Here is a 15,945-nt window from a genome sequence, read left to right as displayed (position 1 = left end):
GGTTATGAGCTCTCTAATCATCTCTAACCACTATTTAATGCAATCGTTAATTAACGCTTACCTGGCACTTACCTATGCCTCCACAGCACCCACACATAAATATATGTAACATATGCATATGTATATGTATGCCACAAATAATGCATGCAACGATGCATAAACGATAAATAATAAAGTACATGGCATAAGGCAAATAACCCTTTTTAAATCAATTTCTGGGAATATAAATGTATATAGGTATATACGGAAAACAAAAGCCCACTCACTGGTATGTAGAAGGGTCGTAGCCCCCCTGCCTCGAATGTGCACGCTCGTCCTCGGGATACGTGTCACCTATATGCGAATTAACTACAAAAACGTTAACTTTAAAGCACATAACCGTCCATTCAAAATAACTTCTCATACATTGCTCAAAATGGACAAATGAATATACCAACGTGACCTACACAACCTCACGATCACAACCATATTTTTAAAATAATTTTTGGACCACGCACGCGCCCCCACGCGCCTGGAATGGCACGGGTCCACGCGCCCCCACGCGCGGCCACGTGCACGGCACACCGACGGAATATTCCGTTGACTGACGGAATATTCCGTTGACTGACGCCGTTAGTCCTGTGGGAATATTCCGTTAAGTCCAACGGAATATTCCCCTGTCTTCTCCGGCGAGCCGCCGCCGCCTGCGCCGCCGCCGGCGCCGCCGCCGCCTGCGCCGCCGCCGGCGCCGCCGCCGTCGCCGCCGCCGTCGCCGGAAAACTGGAAAATTTTTCAAACTTCGTTTTCTCACTCGTTTTTCAACCATTTTTCACGTTCTTTATACCAAAATGAAGCTTAGGACTAGTAGAATCACGTTAGACTACTTTTAAGGCCTAAAAATCAAAGAATCTCACCTGCAACAACGATCCAAGTTCGGCCAACTTTGAAACTAAGCTTTCCCGACGTCCAAATTCGCCCAACGAAGCATTCCCAAGCTCCTTGAGGTCTCTCTAACACAACTACAAGCTTAAAAAGTCCAAAAACACAATGTATAAAACTTGCATGAATAGTACTCAATTCGGCCATTGTTGAATCGACGTGAAAACGAAGTATTCCTCACCTGAAAATGGTACCACTAGACTCCTCTCGGCCTCACCATCACGATGGTGTACTTGGTTCCCTCGATCTGCAAGGTTTTGGATGGTTTTGGGTTTGGTCCGTACGTTTTCAAAGGGAAGGAGGAGAAATGGAGCTCGGGGGAGAGAGAGAGAGGAAAGTCAGAGGGAGAGAGAGATAGCAAGTGTGAATGTGTGTGTGTGTGACCCCCACAACTGTCCACACCACACTAAACACCAAAAACCTAATAGAACAAACTAGGGGTAAAATGGTCATTTCACACGTACGGTTCGATCGTTTCGGGACGGGATGTCACAACTACCCCCAGTGTTTAAAATATCTATGAATTTGGAATGGGGTGGGTATATTGATTCACTACAGAAATTTTGCTGGAATTCATTTTTGAACTTCATTTTTTTTTTTGACAAATTTTTCTCTAATCTAGTCGAAATTAGAGAAAATTTTCTCTAATTTCGACTAAATTTGCAATGGTGTGGGTATATGAGTAAAAATATTTCATAATTACTCTTGAATGCAATCAATATTTCCATAAATTTGTATATTTATATTTGCACCTATATTGATATTTTAAACACTACTTAATTACATCTATCATTACATATTTCGCACCTCCTCTCTAGAAATTTCCTATTATCTTTACCTATATTCACATCTTCAAATTAATTTCTTTAACACTAAAACGTTAAATGAAAAAGTAAAATTGCATATGATTTAATATTTTAGTAAATAGGCTATTGTGTTTATATTTATGCGTCATGAGTTCAAAACTCCACCTCTTGTAAATTAATGTAATAGTTTCGAACCTTCTTGCCCACCTCCTCTTACTAATAGTAAAAATATAATAAAAATGAAAAAACAAAATTAAGATTGGCCATGGCTATCGGACGAGAAAGAAGACATTCTATGAAATTTTTGGGACAGAGAACAGTGAATGCAAAATACAAGTACGCTTGCAAATGGCAATATGGCATGCATGCTATGTTATTTGACCACTTTTTGTCCCCAAAATGACAAAAGTAACCTCGGTGAAGGGAGCAACGTTCACATGGGAGAGAGCAGGCCATAGTCCACAGAGCAGTGTAGCTACTATTAGAGCACGAAGCATGTTTGGCCGGATCTAATAAGCCTTTTACTGGAGGCACGGCAGGCGGCTGCATATCGCAGTCTCTCTTTTTACAGTGTCCCAAAACCAATGTCAGCCAAACTGTCCTCTGGCTCTTGCTTAGCAAACGGGTCTCGCCGGAAGCCTCAAGCTTTTGTCCCATCAAAACTCTAGAGAATGAATGAATACTCTGTTATAGTAGCATTTTGTGTCAATAATACAACAGAAGATTATTGAACTTTACCCTCGCTGTATTATTTTTCAAGAAACACTACACTGTAAATGCACTAGTGCCATTTAAGTCACTCTTTTGAAAATGACCTCTTTACTCACAGTAACAAATTGGTCATTTGATCCCTACTCAAAGTTCGCTATATAGATGAGACAGAGATGTAGGAATTGCAGAGACAGATGAAGAGAATAGATGGCATGGGGCAGGGGATGGGCCGAAGGCCACATATTATGAGGGCTTTTTTTACACATAAATGGTTGCATTATGTGATGTATGCCTTGGAAATTGATGCTTTTGTTTCTTTTAGTGGTTAAGAGATGTTGAAACGTTGCACCTGGCTTGAGGCATGAGATGTGACCATCAGAAAGAAAGGTTGATCCATATCCCGCCATGATTCGTGTCTTTTGGACCTCTCTAGTGAAATTGTACGTACCTTATTCCAAACTAGGGTTTGCTAACCTTAATTTAGACATATACACATGCTAACTAACGATATTAATCACTCTCAATCCTTGATCTTGATCAGGATGAAGTTTTTCGGAATCTTTATACTAGTCAACGAAATTCATCCATTTTTTCTGTGATTTATACTAATTAATGACAAACAATAAATCATATGTACTTTACTTGCTAATAAAAATAATCATTTGAGTCAACTAAAGTTCGTATAATAAAGCGGTTATAATCTTGTAAAACATAATACATTTGTTTAACAAAGATAACATCTTTCATCTTTTCTATTTTCTTTTTAGTGGGTAATCGATCTTTACTATTTAGTACCAAGCATTGAATGGATATTGATGCCTTTTTTTTTCTCTCTCTCTCTGTTTACGTTATGTGTAATTTTATCTTTTTGGGTTTTTGACTACCAATTTGTACATCAAAAACCAGCTCAAGATTTAAAGGAATGGTTCTTGGTTCTGGGAATATATATCCAAAACGCTATTCACCAAACGCAGAAGCTAACAGCACACATCAAGCAATACCTATAGCTGGTAAGAAAAGCTTAAGCCATGCAAAACAAACTGAGCCCTATCAGCCAAAAAGCACTGCTGACCCTAAAACTGTACGCTTTCAGACAATACAGGAGAGGAAAAAGATTCTCGCCGGATTTTTCTTTTAGCGATCTTAAGAATTTCGTGATTGTAATCGTTTATTGTATATCATACGATTATAAATCATTTCAAAATTTAAAATTTAAAATTTAAAATTAAATATAAATAATACCTGACAAAAACTAATTGCATGGTATACAATTAAAAATCACAATCATAAAATCCCTTGGAAAAGAAACCGAAGTACTACCTCTAAAATCTAATATAGATTACACGATGTAAAGAGGGGGAGGGTGTGGGCTGGGTAGGGTTAGGGTTAGGGCAGCAATGATGGGAGAAATGTCTCTGCTGCAATTGCATGAGGTATCTTGTCCTTTAGATATTGTCTCTTTGTGTGTATTTACGGTTCCTGCCAGGTTTTTGTTGATAGATTTATGTGGATCCACCATTCCTGCCCCAAATCTATCTCAAATTTTCTCCCTGCCAAAACTTCTCACGTTCCGTACGTACATATTCTCCAACACAACGAGCATCAAAACCCAACCGAGTAGAAATAATAGTAACAGTAGAATTGGAATGTTGGATATTCGAAAATACGAATAATATCTTATTTGATTGATATTTTCTTTACGGTGTTGTTATCAACTTATCTTATTTTATCTTTCACGCATTTATTATTAATTTTTATTATTTGTTTATCTTTAATTAATTTAATTCGATAATCGAAAATTGAATAAGGTGTGTAAAATGTAAAAAGAGATAACACTCCTCATTCCGTTATTAAATATTGGACATGGATTTTACCCAAAAAAAAAAAAAGAAAAAAAAAATATTTGGCATGCATATTGTTAATTACAAATCTGTCACTTGGAATTTAGTGGTTGTCTTACTTTGGTCTCCCCACATTCTTTTCCTTCCAAATCTCAAAATTGATTCAAAAAATTTTGGGGTCTTTTAACTTTAATCATTCAAGAATATTGAAATTTAAAATAAATCTAGTGTTAGATTACATATTGATTATAATCATTTGATGTGTCCTTAATTCAAAATAATTAATGTGCATTTTATTTAATATCTCCCATTAAATATTTAAATTTACTAATATACAGATTTTAATTTATTTTTTGACCAAAAAAGAGTTTTTTAATTTATTAATTTTATTTAACATTCATCAAACTTGAAATACTCAATTAATGTACCTAAATGTACCGAAATGTATTATATTGAACTAATGTATTTAAATGTTAGTACCAAAATGTATATACCGAAATATATGCATTGAAATGTATTATATTAAATTAATGTACCTAAATGTGTGTACCAAAATGTATGCACCGAAATGTTAGTATCGAAATGTATTATATTGAATTAATGTACCTAAATATTTGTATCAAAATGTATGTACCAAAATGTGTGTACCTAAATGTATGCACCGAAATCTATTATAATGAATTTAATGTACCTAAATGAAGAAGATAAAGTACATCGAAATATATTGTATAACAAAAATTAGTTTATCTAAATGTTTACAACAAAATATATTACGATAAATAAAATGAAAATGAAAATTATAATTAAATAAAATTAATATATTAAAAATTAGGAAGAAAAAAGAGAAATAATTAAACAAATCAAAATATAATTAATAAATGAGGTTATTAATATACCAAGGGACTAAAATTAGATTTTGATCTTACTCATTGTTTTAATCTAAAAGTTATCTTTGCCAAGGATTAAAATGAAGTTTTCTATAAAAAACAAATTAGTGTGTTTACCACAGATAAAATTACATCAATTATTAAGAGTGTTGTTAAGCCCACATTTTCCCCTTATTTTTCAACCACATCAAATTAAATATTTTGTTGACAAATTTGCCCTCTTGCAAATTGACATTGAAGGATCAACATAGAGACTTCTAAATAGGGATGGCAAATGCTCGGTTTGGGATGAAAATGCTTTATCCATCTCATAACAACAAAAATTAATCATATCCATAACCGTCAATTAATAATCGGGGATTCCATAACCATATCCACCGGGTAACGGATTCTCCATCGATTAACAGTTATACCCATCTTAATCAATACAAAAAATATATTCATTCAATTTACTTATGATAATTTAGTAAATATTAATTTTATCATTCAATATTTGATGTATAAAATGATTTAATTAATGGATCTTATGGAGCATAAAAATTAAAGCTAAACATTGATAATGTTGGCTGATCTTTGATATCTCTCATAAGTACTATTAGCCTGGATTCTCATAGATTTTGATTCATATCGGTTTAACTTGACCACAAAATGCAACTCACACAATGCAACTTTTGTTTTCTCAAGATAATGGATTCGGTGAAAATAAATAAATAAATATATATATATATATTATATATGATTATATATAAATACTATTATATTATATATAATTCGGTTCGGATTCGGGAATGAATACATATTGGGAACTCCTATAATCATATACAAAATCATAACCGAATATTATTCACGATTTTTCCCCATATTCAAAATATACCCAAATTTTCATACTAAAATCTAATTCATTCAGACGGTTATCTACGGTTATCGATTTTAACGGTTAGAATTATCATCTCTACTTCTAAATAAAATAAAAATGAAAATGTTAAAAATAAAAACCCAAACGACGTCACCCCTACAAACCAACCTTGACAGCCAACCCATCACCCAACGCTCCTCTCTCTCTCGTGATAGTGTGCCACATTGATTCAAATTCGGCGATAAAAAAATGTGTACAAGAGGCCTAATTAATGGGTGGAGGTAGGTTGTTTTGGAGCCATAGTGGTTACACCCTCGGTGATTTAGTTGTAGGAAAGGCCTGAGATTATAGATTTGGTGTGGGTTTGCTTGAGTTGTTGAAGGCTTGTGCAGGTCTCGATGAGAGTTAGGAGGGGTTTGGGGACCTGAGATTTCATTGGGAATTTGGGAACATGAAGTGAATCTACCAAATTAGAATTTCAATATTAAATAGTAAATACCGCTTGAATGAAAATTCAGAAGTCTATTTCTTTTTATGAACAAATAATTTTCTAGACATTTCATCAAACAACTAATGGACGCACACCTATAACCATGCAACTGGCCTTTGGTAATCGATGATGACGTGAGCTACGTACATCATGTTAGCAAGTGCTTATCCTCTAAACCCCATCGATTGCAAATTTTCCAAAGTCGATAATTTCGAAATTGTATGACGCTCGCACAGTATCAGCATATGTCCTATTACGACAACCAATTGTAAATTCGTAAATAAATTTAGAAAAAAAATTCAAAAGATTAAGGCTATTTTAAGAATAATGTTGGGTGTGAAAATAATATCCTATTATTTTGTACTTTTAATTGTGGGTGGCAAAATAAGTGAGATAAGAAATGGAGTGAGCACAATAGTACAATAGTGCTCATTATAAAATATGATTTAAACATGAATATCAAACCTTAACTTTGAGCTCCATTTACTTCAAAGTGTTGTACTTTATGCGCAAATAGAAATGAATTCTAACAAAGTACCAATATCAACGTTATAGGTGAAAGCTAATCAAACAATCTCAAACTAACGTAAGAGATTTACATGGTTCGGCGTAAAGTCTACGTCTACGAGCGAAGCATGGTGAGAAATTTCACTAAACAAACGGAGATTACAAAAGAGTGTTTAAACTTTCACAACCCAAATCCCACAATTTACAAACCTTAAACCAAACGAGTAGAGAACCCAAAACTAACAAACCTTAAACCAAACGAGTAGAGAACCCAAAACTAACGGAGAAGATTCTCCCAAATTGCTCTCTAACTCACAAACTCAATTACTCTCACCAAATTGAAACACGAAAGAGCCACACAAAATACACTAACCCTAAGGCCTATTTATATGTATAGGACTTAGGTTACAATAAGAATCCTAATAGGAAGTAAAAACAAATCCTAATCAAAAAGGCAATTAACAAAATCTATCCACCAAAGAAACCAACTAAGAAGTCAAAATCCAAATCCAAATCCAAATAGGACACGAAAACCAAATAGGTAACACAAACCTAATTTTTTGCTCATCCTAATTTTGAGCCGTAAAACCCAACACAAAGTTTAGAGCAAATCCAGTGTGGTGAATGGCCCAGTGGACAGTGAGCAAATCCAATCTACCTCTCAAACTTGCTACAGCCTATGCGGGCAATTGGGCTAAGGGGTAGCCTGTGGGAAAGGGCAAGCGGGAGTCCAAGGTCCGAGTGCCTAAGGGTTTTGTGATGTAAGGCTGACGTTAGCCATGTTATAAGAAAATTTGCATCAGGCGAATGCATAACACGCGCATGTGAAAGCGAGTCACTGACAAGATTTCAGACGATGGGGCTTGCGGTTTACACTCTAATATGTTACCGTTATTGGGTGCAACGTGGCACCCTTTCAGCCGTTGGATTTTAATGGCTCTTTTTTTTTGGACCGTTCGATTTCCAACGGTAAAAATAATTTTCAAAACTCCCCCAACGGCTAGATGATGTGGCACAATCTGAGTAGTTTGATTCCAGATCAACAATCCAAGTTTTTCAGCTTTAAAAATAAAAATAAAAATGATATGTTACCGTTATGCCATGTGTCATGATCTGGAGGGTTGGATTTCAAATTTTCTGTAATCCAAAGGTAGAAATTAATTAAGTTAATAAAAATTAAAAAAAAATGTTAAAAATTAATTAAAAAAAATCTGAAAAAAATTTTATAAATTTTTTTTATTTTCTATAAATACCTTATCATTATCTTCCACCTTACACCACACTTTCATATTTTCTGAAATACTTTCAACCACATTCCAATCTTTATCTCAAAGTTTCTATATAGTTTTGTTTCCAAAAAAATGGCTAATGATGCAGGTACGAATTGGACGCTTATTGAAGATGTTACGTTATGTTCTAACTGGGTTGAAGTTACTCATGATCCAATTACGGGTAATGAGATGCAGTTGCGAGAAATGTGGAGCAATATTCATTCCCTTTTTCTTGAGAAAATTGGTGGCAAAAGAACGGAACAATCGATCTCAAGTCGTTGGAGAATACTTAGCCAATCGTTTACCCATTAGAGAAACGCCTTGGCACAAGTTAGTACTAATATTCGAAGTGGGAAAAATTACGCGGATCAGATAACAATACATTATTTATTTGTTTGTACTATACCCAAATTTACATTATCTATTTTAATTATAATTTTTTCTGCTCCCGCATTTTGTAGACACTTCAAGCACAAGCTTGGTATAATGTCAAAAAACAAAAACAACATTCAACCGGTGTGAATGTTGGAATATTGTCAAAGATTGTCCCATCAAAGTTGTGCATGTCGGTCCAGAAGTTGTCATGAACAGCACCCCTCTACACTTTACACCAGATCACGACTCACGTGTTCATAAAAGTGACACAGAACAAGTGTCGGAAATGACCCTTGAACAAGTGTCATGATCGACCCGTTATCTACTTAGTCCTCAAGGTAAGAAGGTTTCAAAGAGAAAATGGAGTTTTCCAAGAATGATTATGCAAAATATATGGAAAAACTTGCTCGCCAAGGTGAATTGACTTTGGCGTGGGGAATTGGCTAAATTTAAGGCTGATAAGACTAGAGATAAGGCAAAAGTTGCAGCTATTGAGAGATTATTTCTAGCTAATGAGAGATAAAGAGAGTTACTTAGGCAAGAAATGGAAGAGCTTAAAGAAGAAAGAAGGGCTCAACAAGATCGTGACATTATGAAGGAGCATGTAGATACAATGTCTCTGAATTCTAAATATTTTTGGAATTCAGAGAAAGCGGACATGTTGCGGAGGAGGCATGCAAGAGAAGAGAGAAAGCAAGTAGAGATGATCCTAGCACCACAAATTGGTTAGGTGATGATTTTCCATTCACGAGGGACTAAGATATTTGTTGTATAATTGGAGCCCATAGTTTTCCAATCACTTTGTGTTGTAATTTCGTATTTATTTATTTTGGTACTTTATGTAATTTTGTATTTAATGATTTGAGTACTTTATGTAATTTAGTATTTAAACTAAGGGTATCTTTATTTAATTTGGTACTTTATTTAAACTAAGAAAATCTTTATTCAAAGAACATAAACACACCAAATAAATTACATAAACACACCAAATAAAAAAAAAACACACTAAATGAACTTAAACACACCAAAGAAAATTACATAAACACACCAAATAAAATAAAAAAACACACTAAAGAAACTTCAAAAACACACCAAACAAACTAAGAGCATTCTTCTTCCACCACAAGCTTGTTTTTAAGTTTCTTGAGTATGTTTCAATTCCCACAAGTGCTTTATCAAGTCACTTTGCCTGGCTTTGTGATAGTATGAAGATTGGAGTGAAGTATATTGTTGAATGAGACTTTCATTGTAATGTCCATCCCTTTCTAATGGCTCGTGTCACATAGGTTCTTCGGTGGTGTCATGAGCATAATATATTTGTGTTTTGAAATTGTTTATCGTGTCTAGCTCAAATTCATCAATGGCATCATAATCATACTCATCTTCCACAATCATGTTATGAAGAACGAAACACGTCATCATGACGGATCGAAGCAACTCTAAATCAAATAATCTGGCTGCACCCCTGACAATCGCCTAACGAGCCTGGAGGATACCAAAACAACACTCCACATTCTTCATACACCCCTATTGACAACTTGCGAAGTGTTTTTTCTTTTCACTTTGCGGACGTGGTACTATTTTGACAAACGATGTCCACCTTGAGTAAATGTTTTCTACTAGGTAGTATGCTCCTTCGTACTTATGTCCAGTGACCCAATACGTGACTTTCGGTGTTTTTACTTGTAGCACCTCATTGAACACTAGAGATTGGGTAAGGACATTGAGGTCATTTTGAGCTCATGTACCATTGAAAAAAGCATGCTAAATTCATTTATCAAATGATGCCAACACCTCCAAAATGATACTTTTTACTCATTTTCTGTCCCCATAAGCTCTTTGCCATGTACTTGGATAGTTTTTCCAAGTCCAATGCATATAGTCGATGCTTCCAATCATGCCAGGAAAAACTCTCATCTCACCCTTCTTCAAAAGCCTTTGCAAGTCAATTGTCATAGGTTTCCGAATGTACTCTTTGGTGTAGATAGATTCGATTACGGAGCAAAAACTCATCAGGGACTCAAGAATAGTTGATTTCCCCATCCTCACTATCTTATCCACTTGGTCTGCAGATATTCCATATGCAAGCATCCATAAGGCAGAAGTAATTTTTTGCTCAGGTAGAAGACCCATGACACCAAAAGCATCATTCTTTTGCACAAAGTAAGAATCATGGTTGCAAATAGCAATTATGATTTTGTTGAACAAATGTCGTTGCATTCTAAAACAACGTCTAAAGTACGTATCAGGGAATGCACTGTTACGGACAAAATAATCATCTAAGAGATCATTACCTCGTCGTTGCCTGCTTCTATCAATGTTTACGAAACGGTTGAGCCTGGAGATCTCAGCCACAGTTTGGATGACTTGACAGGAATGTGAGGCTATTTGGCTTCTTGCATCATCATCTCTCCTTCTACGCTCCTCATCATCTTCTTCTTCCATCTCATTTTCTCCCTCCTGGAGATTGAACATTTCTTCCCCTTGCTTAAACAATTCTTTCTCTTGCTAATCGATTTCCCACAACATCCTTGAAGAAGACATTGTAAGAAGGAAAGAGAAACTATGAATAAGGATAGAGATTTTGAGAGATTTTGATTTTGGTGTGTGATTTCTTAGGATGGATAGTGAGTTATATGGAGAAAAAAGAAAGGATTAGATTGTAGATAATGCCACGTGGCACGCCATGATTCGTTAAAAATCTTATCAAAATCTAACCTCAAAGATTCTAAACAAATTGTAACACGTGGCACGACGAGATTGGTTAAAAATCCTATCAAAAATCTATCACCAAAAGTTGTACTTTCAGATAATGACACGTGGCGTAACGAGACCGGTTAAAAATCCTATCCGAAATTACAAATAAAATTATTAGCAAACAATCCTAAAAGTTGTTTATATCATATTAGCAAACATTAATGCAGTGTAATTAAATACAAATCTTGAGAAAAGTTGCCATGTTACTACGTCAAGCCCTTCTTTATTGAATATGTTCTTCTATTTGGGGATTTAGCTCAGTTTTATGTATTTTTGTCTTTTATTTTAATTTATCTTTTTTCCTTTAAAAAACTATGACAATAAGTCCTTGAACTTTTTATTGTATATAATTCTTGTTTGATTCATGTCACTTAATACTATGGTCTAATGATATTTCTCTTCATTTTGTAAGTGAGAGTTCTTAAGTTCAATTCTTGCCAAAGACGAATTTGAACCACATTATTATGGCTTGGCGAATTTGAACCACATTATTTTGGCTCGCCCATTATGAGGCTTAGTCCATTCCTCCACCCGCTTAGTGTAGAAAATATTGCTTCTTAAAAAAAATGAATTAATTAATTAAAAAAAAAAACTTGTTTGATTCATAGATTTCTCTATGAACTCTTTTTGGTAATGTCTTGGAATTTTTTTTTTAAACAAACGTATTATCTATACTAAGACCATCTCAAACCTTTGAGTTAAAACAAAAATTTTTAATTCAAAAAATTTAGGTTTAACCCAAAAACAGTTTTTCTCCTCTAATTCTTCTGGATTAAATTTTTAGTCCGATATTATTAAAAATGAATTTAGGATAATTTTTTTCTTAAAGGAACTTTTTTTTTTTTGGAAAAATTTTGGGAAAAAAATTATGTAGACTACCCTAGTTTAATTTTATGAACATTTTAACCTAAATATATTTAGATTCCGATAAATATTAAAAATTCACTATCCGATACCATGAAACTCGTGGAACGCTACGAAAGAATATGACATACATAAAAGATTTTTTTTAATTACTTGTTAAATTTAAATTTGGACTGTTAGATTTTTTTCTTACCGTTGGATTTGATCATATTATATCTTAGTCGTTGGATTCAATGAATTTATAAATATAAAACTAAAAAAAAATACATATATATGGTAGCCTAGCTCTACTAACCCATGAGAAATCCTGACCTAAATTTGGCCTAAAAAATGATTTGTGGGTTAAAACTCATATTTGCCTCTAGGGTTGGAGCAAGTTGAGATAAGTTTAGAACCAAAAATTTGATTTTTACTCCAAGGGTTGGAGTAGGTCTACGGGGGTTAGGGGAGTGGGTTAAACCTCACAATAGGCTAGCAATAATGTGGTTCAAATTTACTTTTAGCGAGAATTGAATCTAGGAGACCTCACTTACCAATGAAGAAGAAAACTAGTAGACCGTAATATTAAGTGGCATGTCTTGGCAATTCAGTAATTTTGTTTCGACTAGCGTTTATATAATTTTTATACTTTTATTGTTTTATTTTTTGGTCCCCCACACTTAAATTCTAGCTCCACCTTGTTAGGAAACTCTAACTTCCAAATGAAAATAAATAATAAATAAATAAGATAATTTAGCCAAAAATCAATAAAAACGTTACTATTTAAACATTTATCAATGACATATTTTTGTTTTAGACTTAATCAATAATAGATTTTTATTAATTAGGCCTAGGTCAATGATGAATGTCACAGTGGCTTTAAGTGATTATAAACACTTGGAATTTGACTTTTCTATCCATCTTTCCTTATCTCTCTTTATATGTTAACACACGTTATGTCCTACCATCCTTTAACTATTTCCCCTTCACTATCTCTTCTCTCTCTAACACTACAACGAAGTGTTTGAATCTATAGAACAGGAAATATACATTGCAATGCTGTGTCGAAACCACATAAGCTTTTGAATATCAAAGTACAATCACATAACAGGAAATAAACATTGCAACACAGTATCTGAATCCACATAAACTATTTGAATATCAATGCACAATCACAGAACATGAAATAGACACTGCATTGCAGTGCATGAATCCACATTACAGGAAACAGACATTGCAACGCATTATCGGAATCACATAAACTTTTGAATATCAAAAAGGATAAAAATTTCGCACCTTAAATGAAATGGGCAGACTAGAATCAGTTGTATTCTATGAGATACAATAGTATGGTTGAAAGATTCAGATATTTCTTTCTACCATAGTATCTAGTATTGTTATTGTAGTGTATAAAGTTGTATTGTAATGCGGCCTACAATCTGAACTGAGGATGGGTTTTTGGAGTTAGCTCACCCTTGTGGGATCGCGACCCTTTGTCCCGGCCATTGTAGCACGTGTGTTGCCCAGGGCATAAGGGGCATGATGACTTGATGTCATCCTCACCTTCCTCCGGCTTATCACCAACAGTCTGCTTAGGGTTCCAAACTCAACGGTGGCAACTAAACACAAGGGTTGCGCTCGTTGAGGGACTTAACCCAACACCTTACGACACGAGTTAACAATAGCCATGCACCACCTGTGTCCACGTTCCCAAATGCACCCCTTTCTTTCAAGAGTATTTGCGGCATGTCAAGCCCTGGTAAGGTTCTTTGCTTTTCGTCGAATTAAACCGTATGTCTCAAAACAAGAAACAAACATTGCAACTTAGTGTCTGAATCCATGGAAACTATTTGAATATCAATGCACAATCATAGAACATGAGACATACACTGCAACGAAGTGTCTGAATCCACAGAACAAGAAACAGACACTGCAACGCAGTGTCTAAATCACAAACTTTTGAATATCAACGTACAATCATAGAACAGGAAACAGACACTGAAACAGTGTTTAAATTCACAAAACTTTTTGAATATCAATGTACAATCATAGGATAGGAAATAGACACTACATTGCAGTGTCTGAATCCACAAAACTTAGAATTTGAAATGGAGCACATAACATAAGAAAATGAGCACGAGGAGTGGTGATTAGGCTAAACGACATAACCACCATGAATAAACATACACAGAGCCAACAAATATATCTAAACAGACTAAATCTGTAATATGCCCAAACCAATTTTAACATCCAAACAAGCTCAAATTCAAGACCAAAAAAGGTGTAATGTGCAAAATTACACCAAATCTCTCAAAAACACAACTTAAATAACCTAAAACATTAGAATTGAAGAACAAGAAGAAAATAGAAAGAAAAAAAAAACTTGATCGTGATTTCTCAAGTGCAAGTGCGAATCGTTTGTTGGAATCAAGGTAAAAGTATGAAATCGTTTGAAGTGGCACAAAGTTGATAAGGCAGGTGTTGTGAGGACAAAAAATGGAGGTTGAAGGTAGTGGGAGGCGGTGGAGGTTGCTGTCTGAGAGCGTTTTATGGTTGCGAGGTGATGGAGGTTGAAGTCTGAGAGTGTTTTACGCGGTTTACAATGAGGAATATGAAGAGGTTGGATGTTTTAAATGACAATGGCATGAATTGTAATTTTCATTTCATTGAGGTGTTTTAATGTAGCTTAAAGTCTCATTGATCTATTTATAATTGAAATAAATTTGATTGATATATTGTCAATATCATAACATTTGATTGATTTTATACAAAATCATTCTAAAAAAATTCAAAATACTCTCTAAAATTTAAAAGCACGAGCTAAAGATTTCTGGCAAAACAAACTCCAACTCAATAGTATAAAAATTGACATCTAAGGGCTCTTTTAAAAGTGTTTTTAAAATGATTGAAAGTCTTTTTAAAGAAAATGTTTTTGGGTTTCAAATGCATTTGAAATGCTTTCTGAGCAAGCATTAGTTATGTGTTTTTTATACGAAGCACTTCAAGTGTTTTTTTAAGATTCACTTAGATTTTTACTAAGAATTGGTTAAAAAAATATTTTCACCAAAATCGTTTTTAATCATTTTAAAGTCTCTCCTAAACAAGCTCTAAATTTTGGAAAAGAAGCTTAAAAACTAAGCCAACTTTTTTACAATTAATTCTTCTTGGATTTACACTTAGCAAGGTTTTTTATTATTTTTATTTTTATTTTTATTTTTAAGTGATATTATTTACACTAAGAGAGTAGGAAAATAGCTTAGCAATAATGTTGAAATTTGCATTTGGAGATAATCAAACATAAGACATCTCTCACAAATAAAAAAATATATATTAAACTATAGTATTAAGTAGTTTTCACTTGCTAAACTTAAATTCAATTTATCATAAAGTCCATAATCTCAAACAATACTCAGAACTCATTTTTCATCTACTTTTTCAAAAAGAGTAATAACAGGAAAGCTAACTTATAAAATCAAATATAGAGAGTAATATGAATAGATTATTTATAATTAAATTATTTCTCAGTTGTGATTAATAAGTTTATTTTTTATTAATAATACATCGTATAATTTTTTATTTGTCTCAAGAATTAGCCTAACTAGTATTATTCTTTCAAAAATATCTCATTAGAGACGTCCTCCAGTTTAGGCTTTATTCAGGTGTTAAAAACGAAATTTAATTGA

Source organism: the organism of the source record quoted next, unplaced genomic scaffold, assembly GCF_019419815.1.
Source record: "Pyrus x bretschneideri cultivar Hongxiangsu unplaced genomic scaffold, Pyrus_bretschneideri_v1 Contig26, whole genome shotgun sequence".
Lineage (NCBI taxonomy): Eukaryota > Viridiplantae > Streptophyta > Magnoliopsida > Rosales > Rosaceae > Pyrus > Pyrus x bretschneideri.
Note: the sequence above shows the minus strand (reverse complement) of the source record.